This window comes from Dermacentor andersoni, chromosome 5, assembly GCF_023375885.2.
Source record: "Dermacentor andersoni chromosome 5, qqDerAnde1_hic_scaffold, whole genome shotgun sequence".
In the NCBI taxonomy this organism is placed as follows: domain Eukaryota; kingdom Metazoa; phylum Arthropoda; class Arachnida; order Ixodida; family Ixodidae; genus Dermacentor; species Dermacentor andersoni.
The window spans coordinates 26,450,725-26,463,664 of NC_092818.1; positions in this window are offsets into that span (position 1 = coordinate 26,450,725).

The following is a 12,940-nucleotide window of genomic DNA, read 5'->3' on the forward strand; positions in this document are numbered from 1 at the left end:
AGTACACCTCACTATCCCAGGACTTCAGGGAAAGTCAGATCTACCACCACGGGCCGTAAAATTACGGCCACGTAGAGCAAACTTTGCAGGCGGCCGTCGACGCGGTGCAGGGCTACCTACGCGACACGGGCCTCGAATGCTATGCGGCCAAATCGGAGCTCCCGCTCTACAGACCCACGCGCAGGGGCCGTAAACGCAAGAACGCCGATTCCGCAGCGGAGTGCACAGAAAGGGAAATTAGAGTAGTCACATCGGACGGCACCGTCATCCAGCAAGTTCACAACATCAGGGTACTGGGCTTGCACCTGTCGGCCAACGGCTACACCGGTGAAACCGTGCGCAGACTAAAGCGTGCGGTAGATGAAACGATCCGGCTGCTGAAACGCAGCACAAATTGACATAGTCGAATGAAAGAAAGCTATACAATCCGCGTGGTACAGGCGTTCGTAACCAGCCACATAAAGTACGTCGCCTCCTACCTCAAGTGGCAGGCGACCGAACGAACCAAGCTAGACCACCTCATCGGCAAGGCGTACAAACGTGCCATCGGGTTACCGATCAATAGTAGAACGGATAAATTTATCGAACTGTGGTTACACAATACCCTAGACGAGATAATCGAAGCGCCGAACGTCGCGCAGTACGAGTGTTTGACAAAGTCCAGAACCGGACGACACTTACTCGAGACGCTGGGCATCAGCTACCACACGCAGCACCTAGAAAAGGTCGGGATACCCATACCGCTTCGCGAGCGCATCGTTGTTTCGCCATTGCCCAAGAACGTGCACCCGACGCATCAAGTCGGCTGGCGCAACAGGCGCCCGCGAGACCTGAAAAAGAAATACGGCAGCAGCAAAGACACTGTTTACGTAGACGCAGCCCGTTACGAGCGGCGACGCGGTTTCGTGTTCGCGATCACGGACCACAGCGGAACTTGCGTCGCGAGCGCGACGACACGCACGGAGAGAGTGAGCCGGCCGAGGAAGCGGCATTAGCCCTCGCGGTAGCCACCACGGACACCGATGCGATAATAAGCGACTCGCAGGCGGCAATACGCAACTACGCTAGCGGTCGGATCTCCCGGGAAGCAGTCCGTATCCTCCAAATTCACGACGGCAATATTTGCCGCAAAAACGAGTTTCCTCGTATGAACCTCCGTCCACACGGACCCTCCGCTCCCTGGCAACGAGACGGCCCAGGCCGTGACTCGAGGACTTGCATGCCGAGCCGTGGCGCCCGCCGGCAATCCCGACGTCTCGCCCACCGCGAGAGCAATGCGGGAGTGTGCGTGGGGGGTGGGGAATGCATGACCATTTTCAGAGACATCACACAACACTACATATTAAACAGATGCAAATACCCACCACCGCACGCCAAACTGAACAAGAAAGAGCTGGTTGCCTGGAGGCAATTGTAGACACACACGTATCCCAACCCGGCGATCCTTCGCCTCTGCTACCCCGACCTTTATTCATCCGACCGAATGGCGTGCGGAGCCAGAGCTACGCGGCAGCACATGTTGTGGGAATGCACCGGTAGGGGGCAGCAGCAGTCCCCGATGAACGCGGTAGACATGGCAGTCACAGAACACCTAAACAAAATTAGAGAAGGGAAACCGTACCTTCCACAGTGCTACGGAAATAAGCATAGCGGTGGCGTCGTGAACTAAAGTATGGGACCACCGGTGGCGCTGTGCAACAGGAAACGGAAACGGGGTTTTGCACAGCACGGCGGCCGCTTTACCAGGTGTTCTGTGGCTTTACTGGGTTTCTGGCTGCTGCGCCTCGATCGTGCTCCCGCCAGTTTAGTTGCTGTGTGGCAAACGTAGCGCCTACCCATATATGTAGGCGCTACGTTTGCCACACAGCAACTAAACTGGCGGGAGCACGATCGAGGCGCAGCAGAATACATGTAGCGCTGAGTAATATCGAGTTAAGGCACACTCTGAACTGACTTTTAAGGGCATCCCGAGCGGTTTTTCGTTTATTACGCCGCCGTTACCCCGAGTAGTGCCGCCGCGCTCCAGCTGTTGTTGCATTTCGTGTAGGGCTACTGACAGAATGCGGTTTCCAGATGGCACGATGGCCTCGACTAGAATAAACGCACAGGACACCAAAGATTGAGTAAGCCTGAAAATATTTTATTTGCATTTTACAAGTACAACAAAAAGCACACGTCTACACATCCACACAAACGCGGTTACATAGTCAAGAACATAGTCAAGAGATGGCTCATTAATAAGGGTAGCACAAACGCACAAGAAAGAAGACCTAAGCTACAAAACGTACGGTCGGCTGCTAAGTATAATAATGTCCCTGTCACCGCGTGTCACTTTTATACAGCATCTTTACAGCACTACCAGGCCGGGTAGTTTGGCGGAAAGAACGCAACAGCTTACGGCCGTCAGCTGCCTCTTCCTTACGGGTGTCATAATTATTCTAATCTCCGCATCAACGTCGTGCAAGTCCGCATACAGGTATCTGTATCTGAACCATACGTGCCAGCTTAATACATGTGTAGTGAAATTATGATAACCACTGCGTCTTATCAAACGTATTGGTTTTGCAAATGCGCATCACAGCTGACGGAACGACATACTGTAAGTGAAGCAGAAGAGAACAAGGACAAAAGGAGGATACAACACTTGAAGAAGAAATGAAGAATTAGTAGGCGTACAGCAAACAAGCGATGACGGAGAACACACAATGATGCATCGGGTGTTCTGTGACATCGGTTTGCGTACTTACGGTGTTGTGGAGATCAACGGCATAAAAAATATTACCGACGATTACGTTACTTCCTAATGCGAAATTTGAGCGCAGCAAATAAGCTGTTTCACCTTTTCGATAGATTGAGGCAAAGAAATCGAGCAACACATGTATGCGCTATCACAGAATTTTTTTTTTTATTTTTCACACGTATTTCTTTAACAAAGACTCCACTAACAGTTCTTGACAGTCATGAAGGAAGCTTTGTGGTCGGAGAAATAGACTGATATATGTTCGACTTGGTACACCAATGCTTGATTCTCAAAGACGAGATCTATACAAGTGCCTCGCGAGGTTGTCACAGCCGTGGGACGCGTTACGAGCGAGAGGAACGGGCCCGGATGTTCTCCCGCATAAGTGTTAGGAAATTGCTGTTTGTCTTTATGTCAACATTAAAGTCCCCCACTACTAACATCGGTGTGGATCGATGGACGGTTAATGCGAGTTGCAGGAAGTGCACGACGTCTTTCGTGAGTGCGGTAGGGGCGAAGTAGGCAGCTACTACCAGCAAGATAATTTCGCAGTGGCGAACGGCAGCGGCAATTTCGGCTCGGGCGGTGCACATATACACATCCGCCGCCACCGATCTGGCTCTCTGATTGCCACCGCACAGGGCGAACGGCAGCGGCAATTTCGGCTCGGGCGGTGCACATATACACATCCGCCGCCACCGATCTGGCTCTCTGATTGCCACCGCACAGGGCGAACGGCAGCGGCAATTTCGGCTCGGGCGGTGCACATATACACATCCGCCGCCACCGATCTGGCTCTCTGATTGCCACCGCACAGGGGTTGCATTGGAGGAGGAGCGAAGAAAGGAATTAAGTTCGAGCCGGCGCTTTGACAACCGGAGACTCGCAGGAAGAGGGGGGCGGCGTGTACACCCAGCGGCAAACGATGGGGGCAGAAGCGCGCGCAGCAAGCGGACAACACGATAAAGGGAGGAGGGAAGAGATAGCAGCGACTGACTGATGCGGCTGACGCCGATAGTGAGTCAACCCCAGCTGCGGAGTTGGTTTCAGGGACAACGCCGCCGATGCCGACACAAACAATAAGATACCCTCGCTTCCGCAGCGCTAAGAACCAGGTCTAGCCGTGGGAAGGTGGTCACGTATTCGTCGACGTGCCGGGGCCTACGTGAAATAACCGGCGCGTCGGCAACTGAAGAGCACCCTATCCGCCACACAAGAACAGGGGGGGGGACCCTTTCCTCCTCTTTCTGCATGGCGGCGACGGTGTTCTATGCAGTCACGTTATCTTGACTCTCTAGCGGCGTCAGCGGCATCCAGCGGTATCAGTCGGTCGCTGCTAGCGCTGGGGGGATGAAAGGGGGGCGGAGCTGGTTACGAGGCCGACGACAACGCCGACGACGACGCGAAACCCAGGAACGGACGCCAAAGAGCTGCGCTCTAAAACGTACCTTCAAGCGTACTCCTTCAACCTCCGCCGCATTCATTATGATAATCAACGCCTAAACAAAATGAGGCACTATTTTTTGCTAAGAGTAGACCTCTTTACAGCAAGTCTATGTAATGACTCGCAGACGAAACCAGCATGCTTTCGAAAATGTTTTACCGCCGTAGTATTCGAACGCCAACGGCCAGGAAACACATCGATACCAATAGGCTGTCGGTGGTTAATCAAGTACAAAAACCTTGACGCTATGACTAAAAAGCAGCTTCAACAAAAAAATTTTTAAAAAATCAGCTGCCTATTTGCCTGAGGTAAAAAAACATCCTTAGACACCTCGATTGTTTATATCAATGGTTTGTGTAACGTAAAAAATTCAGCATGTTCAGCGCCCCTAGCAGAAAAAGCACCAATTAAAGTATTCGACCAAATTACAGTAGCTCCACTTGCGCGCTTACGCTGAAACACGCCTCGATTGATTTTTCGCCCTCTGTGGCCATTTGTTGAACTTGAGAGTGTGCGGGGCCTGTGGCAGTCTCGAATCGCGGGGCGCGAAGGGAGGTGGCCCTGCTGCTCAGCGACGACCTCGCCGATGAACTGCGGACCGGCACGCCGAGGAAGCCACCCGTGTCTAAGGACTCGAGGCCGTCACCTAGGCTGGATGCTTATGGCCCCAATCCGCCCAAATCGCCGGGCATTTTGAATAAAGTTTTCACTCACTCTCCTCTTGTACGAGGCCTAAAGCAACTACGGGCCGATATTCCAATGGCTCGACTACATCGATATGTTCTGGCGGTATGGCGCTCATACCGACAAGAGGAAAATTACGCAGATCCGACGCACACGTCGCAATCTATGTGAAATGTTGCTTTGGTTAATGAAATGCAGAAATTTCGCTAGTTTTATTACTGCATATTTGGCGTAACAGAAACTGGCACGCTTTGCACAACTCTTACGTAGCTGTGCGGTGCAATGTCACAAATCTTATATATGCTTCCATTTGTTCTTTTCTTCTTATTTAATTTAGATGTAGCGGCCGATTCTTGGCAGTTCCCGGTTGTGCGTATGGGTCAGGGTAAGGAAATAGTTATCATTATGAATACCTAGTGATCATATCATAAAAGTAGTTTGCGTTGACACGATATGCACCCCCATTGTACGTGCTACAGTGTGCAAATAATCATCGTAATCAACAGGATAATACGCTGCTTCGATCCCTTGTTTTGGTTATGTTCCATGGCATGGGCATCATTATTCATCATCAACAGGCGGCGACCGATACAGAGCTCAGTACGAACAGAATACGCTACGTTATTGTAGATCGCACCCTTTCCAGGTCTGTAGCTGTCACCTCCGGTGTTCCCCAAGCGTCAGTAGTGGGCATATTGCTGTTTTTGATCTTTTTTAACGACATTGCTGGTAACATTGAATGTGACATTAAGCTCTTCGCGGATGATTCTATTATTTATAACGAAATTATCAGTTACGCAGACTACTTATTATTACAGAGCACTCGATTTAGTGTCCAATTGGTGTAAAGAATGGCAAATGTCAATTAACACCACTAAATCTGTATGCATGTCCTTTACAACAAAAAAGAAGCCTTCGGAATTTTCTTAAAGCTCTCGGTGGCACTTGCCTGAAGAAAGTAAATAAGCACAAAAACCTAGGTTTGACATTCTCTTCTGACCTTTCATGGAACTTCCATATTGATAATATTACCTCAGTCGCATTACGCAAACGTTTTTTCCTTTGACGATGTTTACGCCTGGGACCGAAGAGCACCATTACAAGCGCGCTATACAATTTTATTCGCCCCGTCTTAGAATACGCTAACATCATCTGGTTTCCGCACACATCAACTAACATATCAAAACTAGAAAAGTGCAAAGGAAAGCTGTGAGGTTCATTTTTAACAAATACAGGCCCTATGACTCCCCTACAAACCTCTTAACTGATGCAGGCCTTAAAACATTAAAGGCGCATTCACACCGAAGGCGGGGCGGGCAAAGCGGGCAGGCGGAAAGCGGAAAGCGGCGAAAACCTCCTCGCCGAGCGGGCAAAAGAGGCGGAAAACGCGGCGGGCAGCCCGATCGCTCTCGGACCGATTTTTTCCGCCCCGCCGGAGCTTCCCGCTTTCCCGCAGCCAACTAGGGTTCGAGGAGACAAGCCGACTCAAAATGGCATCCACCGAGACAGCTGGATCGACACAATCTCGACAGCTCGACACAATCAAATGTTGCCCGATGCTACATGACAAGAGACACGACGTATACAAGGACACTGAACACAAGAATCAAAGCACTGGCATGACCCATTCTCTCTCGTTCTTGCAAGGCGGGGCGAACCCACCAGTGGCGTTGGTGGGCTGTTTTCCTTCGAGCTTTCTGCTTCTCGTCTTGAAAAGTTGCTAAAGAAGCGGCGAGTAGAATACCAACTATTTCGTCTTCTTCGTCCGAGCTGATCATTCTTCACAAGTGGTTAGCAAGCGAGAGCGGCTGGCCAGAAGACGGTGGCGCGGTGACGATGCTCGCGCGCGCGCGTTGAGGACGGACGACCGGTGCCAAGAGATGGCGACACGTGTGCCACGAACATGCTCGATGCTCCGCCTTTCCTGCGACGCGGGCCGCCAGGCAAGCCGTCCGGTCTGAACAGGCGCGCGCGCTCACCGCTTCACCGCGTTGAAAATCCGCTTGGCCGCTTGGACGCTCCGCTTTCGGTGTGAATGTGCCTTAACTGTTAGGGCCAGACAAGCCCGCTTAAAATTCATGTACCAACTAATGCAAGGCCGTTACAAGATAGACCGAGCTCAGTACGTTACTTTGTCTACATCATGTCTTTCGCGAAAGAAAACAACCATTCACACTAAACCAGTACAGTGTTCGCAATGACACGTTCAAGTTTTCACTTTTCCCACGTGCGATCAAAGAATGGAATCTCCTCCAGTGAGACATAGGGCGCTATAACGTAAAAGTATTCCAAACTTTTCTATTCCACTTCTGCAAGCAGCCCTCCGCGATTGGTCAAAAACTTTTTTTGGACCGCCCCTACTTCACCTGTCTGTCACGCGACGTCTCGAAAACCGTGATAGCTCCCCATCTGATATGACCTGTACACGCTGATTATGCATGATTTGACCGAACAAAAGAAGAATAGCTATTTCTGATTCGACACCTTTCCGCCATTAGCCCTGGGCTATTGGTAAAAAGTTTTCGGGCTGCAGCCACTTCACCTGCCTGTCATGCGACGTCGCAAAACCGCAAAAACTCAATGCGTGAAAGTGGCGTGTACGCGTTAAAGATGCATTAATATACCGAACAAAACTGAATTTTCTTCTCTATAGCCGTAGGCAGCCCCGTTCTGAAAGGAATAAAAAATAGCTGCCGCCGATCGCTCAGGCACTGGCTACTCGCACCTGCCGGAGAACATGGGTTTATTTGCGTATAATAAAACATTTTGCGTGTATTTGCGTGTCGAGGTCCTAAACGTGCTTCCGGCACGTTTAGGACCTCGCACTGCAAGCTTTTGTTTGCTGAGGATCGTTTTTAGCGCCATTCTAAACATGCCGTTGCATGCCGCCGCAATTTTTCACAACACACCGCAAAATAAGTAAGGGAAAGCAGACCAATCGCAGATGCCGGCACCACCCTATTGATCCGGTTATCCATTATCCGTGCAGTGGCTCGGCCCCATCGAATCCCTCTCCACTTGAGCGTGCTCCTCGCCTCTTGTCAGCCAATTAGATAAGACAAGCTGCTCAAGGTAGGCAATGTTATTCGTTTTTCAAGCGAACGAAAGTCCCCTCCTGTGAACGAAGAGAGCATTTGATTGGTCTGTTCAAACAACCCTGCGGAGGAGCGCCCGATGCTTGCGTCAGCTGTTACGCAAATTTGACGTCAGCAGATTGGAATAAAAACATATTGGAATAGTTTTACGTTATAGGGCCCGTAGTTTCCTCTCCGTCACTTTCATCCTTCATCATCCTACTAGAGACATCAAACACAGAAGACACCACTTAACACACCCACATATCTTAACTCTGTAATGAAGAAAGGAAGAAAATGACATCCCGATCATCATCAAGAGCGGAGGGCACGAGATCGGCGCTCGAACACCACCATCTTGTTCTCCTTGCGTACTGTACCGAGCTACCGGCCATTTGTTCGACTCGTCCAATAAACCTCCTTACATTTGGTGGATCGTGCTGGGTACGCACATCGCCGGCACCCTGGAACTCCGATCCCGCACGTTGTACTCGACCATGCAAGCTGACGCAGCCCAACCACCGCCACCTCTCCCGGCCGCCGTTTGCCCCGACCCGGCTCGCCAGCGAGACCCCCCAGTATTTTCGGGTACGGAAGACCAGGACGTCAAGGACTGGCTGTCGTCCTACGAGAAAGTTAGTGGACCCAACGAGTGGGATAACGCTGCTAAGTTGAGTACCGCGAACTTTTACCTGGCTGGCGTGGCGAAGCTGTGGTATACGAACCACGAATCGGAATTTGAGAACTGGTCTGCTTTCAAGGAGGCAATATCTGCCGTTTTCGGTCGCCCTGCCGTGCCGAAGTTACGTGCCGAGCAAAGGCTGCGCACACGGGCACAGGAACCGAATGAAACATTTACCGCCTATATTGAGGACATAATCGATCTCTGCAGGCGCGCCGATGCCTCAATGAGCGAAAGTGCCAAAATACAGCATATTGTGAAGGGCGTCGACGACGATGTCTTTCAAATGCTTCTTGCGAAGTCGCCTGGCACTGTGTCTGAAGTTGTAACTCTGTACCACAGCTATGACGAATTGCGAAGGCAGCGGGCCCTCACCCGACGTTCATCTCAGACGTACAATCAACCACTCGCTGCACTGAACATCATGCCTGACCAGTCATACCTTCTCGTACAAATGAAAGAATTTGTGCGTGAGGAGGTGGTCTGTCAGTTCTCTCCTGCCATTTGCTCAGCGTCAGGAGCTCTCACAGCAGCAGCAACTGCAGCGACAAATCGCGTTGGCTCCCGTGCTTCGACACGTCATTCAAGAGCAGATTTCCGAGGCCATGCCGGTGCCCATTCAGCAGCAACCTATCGCCGCGCCTCTTAGTTACGCTGAGGTAGTAAAGTGGTAGCAGCTTCAACAGCCCTCACCGCCCCATGGTGTGTCGTATGCTGCAGCCCCGATTCAGCCGTCCGTGACATGGGCTGCTCCCATCACTGCAAATCCCTGGCGAACGCGCGGCAACCGGCCGATCTGTTTTGCATGCGGTGGTCCTGGTCATATCGACCGATTCTGCCGCCGTCGCACGCCAGGATACTCAGACACCCGTTCACCAAACTTCATGGATCGTCCCAGCTCTCGTTATGAAAGTTCGGGCCCCCAAACAAGCACGTCTTCACGTGACTATCCGCAACCCACTGTCTCGTCGCTCACCTTCACCCCGTCGCCGCTCCTTGTCGCCCATGCGTCGTGGACCAGCCCCTGAAAATGCGGGAAACTAGCCCCCGCAGTTCGTGAGGCAAGAACTGCGCTGTCGAAATGCTCAAGTCCTTGAACTTTGTCATCGAATATTGTCTAAGTTTTTGGAGAAGGCACCCGTACATATGTTCTTGTCGATACCGGTGCTGCCGTTTCTGTTATAGACGCCACACTTTGCAGCAAGCTTCGGAAGGTGACCACGCCTCTTGAGATGATGCCCTTACGTACAGCGAATGGAGACCCTGTTCGGCCTATAGCTGCCTGCACTGCTCGACTCATTACCGCTAAAGAGCACTACATTGTTGAGTTAATCGTCCTTTCATCTTGCTCGCACGACATCGTACTTGGCTGGCACTTTCTATCGTATAATCACGCCGTTATTGATTGTGCCAGACCTGAACTTGAGCTCTTCCCGCTGTGTGACCAGTCCTACCACCCCGCTCATCAAGTCGCACAAAACATAGTCGTCAGAGAAGACAGAAATTCCGCCGACAGCAGCTGTTTTGATCCTCGTGTTCTGCAGTAGCATATGTGATGAAGCTGCATTCTTTGAACCATCACGCCTCCTTCTAAGTCGGAAGCCACTTCTTTTGCCTTATTCGACCCTCTCTATTTCGAATGGAACAAGCGCTCTCTGCCTCACAAATCCTTTTCCGTATCCCATCAAACTGCTTAAAGGTGAATCCCTTGGATGCGTGCAACCCATTGACATCGGCCAAATTTTTTCCGTGCGGCAAGATTCAGCTCGACGCGACCTCGACGTCGTCAGTGCTCTTACTCCTTCTGATGTACCAGCTGCCGACCTATTTGATTCCTCGATCGCAGACGGACTGTCACCATTTGAACGCTCTGCTCTTCTCCAGCTGCTCTACGAGTTCCGCGCCTCTTTCTATGTTGCCCAACGTGCCCTTGGCCGAACTTCTACCATTGTTCACTACATCGACACCGGCTCCAACTCGCCAGTACGACAATGCCCTTACCGCGTCTCCACTGCGGAACGTCAAGTTATTACGGACCAGGTTGACGATATGCTTAAACGCGACGTTATTCGCCCTTCACAAAGTCCGTGGGCATTCCTGTGGTTCTCGTTAAAAAAAAGGATGGATCGATTCGCTTCTGCGTGGATTACCGGCACCTAAACAAAGTCACTCGAAAAGGCGTGTACCCTCTACCCAGAATCGACGATGCCCTTGATTGCCTACAAGGTGCCGAGTTTTTTTTTTTCGATGTTAGATTTGCGTTCCGGGTATTGGCAGGTGCCTTTAGCAGAGGCTGACCGTTCAAAGAGAGCCTTAGTCATGCCTGACGGTCTGTATGAACTCAATGTCGTGCCCTTCGGCCTCTGCAATGCGCCTGCCACCTTCGAGCGCATGATGGACTCCGTTCTGCGGGTTTTGAAGTTGCACATGTGTCTCTGCTATCTCGACGACGTTATTGTCTTTGCGCCAGATTTCGCAACCCATCTCGAACGCCTCAACCTTGTCCTGACGTGTCTGAAGACCGCTCAGCTGCAACTAAAGCTTTGCTGCGCGTAAACTTACAATTCTTGCTCACTTCGTATCAAAGGACGGTGTGCTTCCGGTCCCAGCCAAACTACGTGCCCTGTAAGGATTGGGGGCTCAATCCCACCGTTCGTAACCAGTTGTCACGATTGGAGTCGGGCATGAATTAGATGGTAGCTGGCCCATGCCGTCGTCCAACTTATCCACCCTGAGAACGTTGTTGAAGGGAAGGACTGCTTCTCATCGAGAACGAGGAATATGGGTTAATTTACAGTATCTACATAAGGACGTTGCAGTTCATCCGTCTAGCATGCCTGCGAGAGAAAGTACACTGAGCTGCCGCACAACAGCGGTGTATAAACACTCCGTCCTCCCTCGATCCCAAGGTGAGGGAAACGTTCGACCAGTCATCGTAAGCAAGTCGCCTCTCTGCGCAAGGGATTACACACACACTTTGACACAGGTTCACGGTCCTCAACCGACGTCAGACGGACTTCATAGAACTCGGGGCTTACGTCAGTAAAGGCGCCTTTTATTCCCCGAGCTGACCCCCGCGGCGCGGCCGATTGCCCATTGTCTTGCGTCTTGAACGGCGCGTGGGAAGGGGCCTTGAACTACGTTCCCTCGGGGACTCCCCCGCTCGCGGCAGACCGGGTAGGTGGTGTCGTGTTCCGGCACAAAGCCTGCTTCGTCGAACTCATCTCGGCTCCTGCGACGGAGAGTCGAGGACGCGCGAATTGTCCTCCGGACACAGTCTACTTTCTGACGCCATGGCTAGAGCGTAACGGTGGCGTTCCGAGACAAGGTTGCCGCTGCTGTCGCAACTCGCTGGCAAAACTTGCATCTCAGCGGGCCGTTCTTAACAGCGCCTCTATGGCCCGGAAAATCTCGACTTTCCAGTGCTGACAACCGCTGGGCAGGAAGAGAACAGCTCGTGGCCAGGGGGTGATGCATTGGCTCACAGCGACCACTTGTGTAATGATGTCACCGCCCCAAAACATCCAACAAGGACAGGCAACTGCAAAACGAACCCCACAACACGGCTCTGCGCCGAGATGACGTACCTTGGATCCCACTTTAGACCCGCTAGGCTTCAAAGAAAACATAAGTGCAGAAACAAAAAAAATGCTGCATTTCACTATGTCAATTTTTGAAGCAATTTCGTGCTGACCAATTCAGAAATCATGGAGGGAATCCTGCTAAATGAGAGGGGATCTTCTTGGCTTAACAAAATTAACAATAGTAACCCTAAAAGTTAGGCGGCACCCATAAACGCAGAATTCAAATTAGCCTGCTCAAACCACCCGCATTGCTATGCAACTTTCTCTTCTTATATCTAACGGAGAAGTTGTACTCTTGGAAAATGAGACTCCATTGGAGCAAGCGGCCATTTTTGTGTGACATTTGATTAAGCCAGGTGAGAGGACAGTGGTCGGTCTCGCAGATGAACTTCGCTCCGCACAAGTAACATGACAACTTCTGGGTGGCCCAAACTAAACAAGCGCATTCCTCCTCTGAAGCGCTGTAGGCTTCCTCTCTTACATTTAGTTTACGGCTGGCATAGAGGATAGGATGCTCCTCGTTATCGTCGCCGACCTGACTAAGTACCACGCCCATACCTCTGTCGCTTGCGTCGCATTGAACCATGAATTGCTTTGTGTAGTCTGGCGCGCGAAGCACAGGACGAGAAACCAATAGCGTTTTCAAACTTTGGAAAGCGTTTTCGTTGTCTTTATCCCAGTGTACGCTACTCGGTGCTCCCTTTCGGAGGGCGTCCGTTAATGGACTTGCTA